The sequence below is a fragment of the Mandrillus leucophaeus genome, unplaced genomic scaffold (assembly GCF_000951045.1).
Source record: "Mandrillus leucophaeus isolate KB7577 unplaced genomic scaffold, Mleu.le_1.0 Scaffold1738, whole genome shotgun sequence".
NCBI lineage: Eukaryota > Metazoa > Chordata > Mammalia > Primates > Cercopithecidae > Mandrillus > Mandrillus leucophaeus.
The window spans coordinates 55124-57139 of NW_012101741.1; positions in this window are offsets into that span (position 1 = coordinate 55124).

Sequence of the window (2016 nt, forward strand, 5' to 3'; positions counted from 1 at the left end):
ACAGCAAGAAATGAAGGTCCTACATAAGGTGGAGGCTGGATCACGACAAGAGAAGGCATTCCTGGCTGCTACCATGGAGTTAGCAAGTCCCAGGTAACAGAAATGTACTGCTGGGGGAGAGAGCAAAGCATGCAGAGCAACCCTCTGGTAAAAGCAGGTGAACAGAAAGGGCCTAAAGCTGAGAGTGGAACAAGACAGTAAGAAAATCCTTCGGAAAGCCAGCCCTTACACAAGCACACTAGAACCAGCACAAGGTAGCACTGGATGCATTCGAAGCAGATGGTGCATTCAAGATAGCCATAGCAACAACAAAACTATTCCTCCATCACCACACTCTAAATACTCACACACACACACACACACACACGTACACACATAAAATCAGTGTAGCAGCAGAAGAAAAGATATGTCCATTTTCTGTCACGGATACTACTTACTTCAGTTTCAACTCACTTACCCATGATGTCAAGTATTGAATTCAAAATCACAAACCTTATGAAGGAAGCAAAACCTATTAACAAGAGACAAAGCAGTTGGGCACAGTGGTGCATGCCTGTAGTCCCAGCTACTTAGGAGGCTGATGCAGGAGGATTGCTTGAACCTGTGAGTTCAAGGCTGTAGTGCACTGTAATTGCACCTATGAACAACCATCTGCACCCTAGCCATGGTATTATGGTGAAATAGCATCTCTTAGAGTGAGAGAGAGAGACAAACAATACAATCAACAGAACCAGATTCAGAGATAACCTAGGTGTTAGACTAACAGACTGGGATTTTAAAAAAACTACGTGGAATACTTCCATGAACAGATGGATAGTTTCAGCAGAGAGGTAGAAACTATGAGAAAGAAGCAAATAGAAATGTTAGAGATGAAAAAGAAAAATAGTAATAGAAATTAGAAATGCCTCTAATGGATTCATCAGTAGATCTGATACAGCTAAGGAATGAATGAGTGCAGCTGAAGACAGGTCAATAAAAATTACCCAACTTAAAACGAGAAAAGTCAGTGGAAAAAAAAAAAAACCCCAGGGAATCAAAGAACTGAGAGATAATATCTAATAGTCCAACATATGCATAACTAGAATCCCAGAAAGAGAAGACAGATCAAGCAGAAGAAAATATTTGAAGAGATAATGGCTGAGAATTTTCCAAAACTAACGAAAAACATCAACGCACAGTCCAAGAGCTTGGAAATCCCCAAGCGGGATTCAACAACAACACCACCAACAACGACGACAGCAACAACAACATACACATTTAGACACACACTGAGAAAATATTGACGGCAGCCAGAGGAAAACGACATTGCATAGAAAAAAAGGGATTAGAGCAGACTTCTCATTGGAAACTGTGCAAGCCAAAAAATAATGGAGTGACATGTTTAAAGTATTCAAAGGAAAGAAATCTTTCAGAATTCTACATCCAGCAAAAGCACTTCTGAAAAAATACAGGGAAAAATGTTTTCAGATGAACAATAGAGAGAATTTATAATTACATACTTGTGCTACCAAAAATATAAAAGGGAATTTTTCATGCAGAAGTTATATGATACAGACAACAACTTAGGGCGATGATCATGGGAACCCTCAGCTGATAGGCAGTTCCTCAGAAGCACAGGTTAGTGCAGGACAGGCCTCCCTCTTTTCTCACTTGCAGTTCTCAAAAATAAATGTAGAATGTGCTAGGATGCAACGTCCTGACATGGGGGGACACGGAGGGACTGGCCATCACAACCCCGGCTCTGTCCAGTCCCTCCCCGGGAACAAGATGTTCTTCAACACTCTAGCCCAGCATGTTATGGTTCCCCCAAAGTATGAAACCCTGGGTGCGCTGTCTGCACAGCCCCGCAGCTGCAGTACAAGCAGGGCATGCGCAGCTAAGATTCCATCCACCCCAAGCAGCCTTCTGTTGTCCATTGCTGCCTATGCGTTTGGGTGGGAGTTTCCCAACTCTTATTCCTCCGTCAAACTGAGATTGAATGCCTTCTTGCTACAAGTAAAAACACAGCTTCATAGA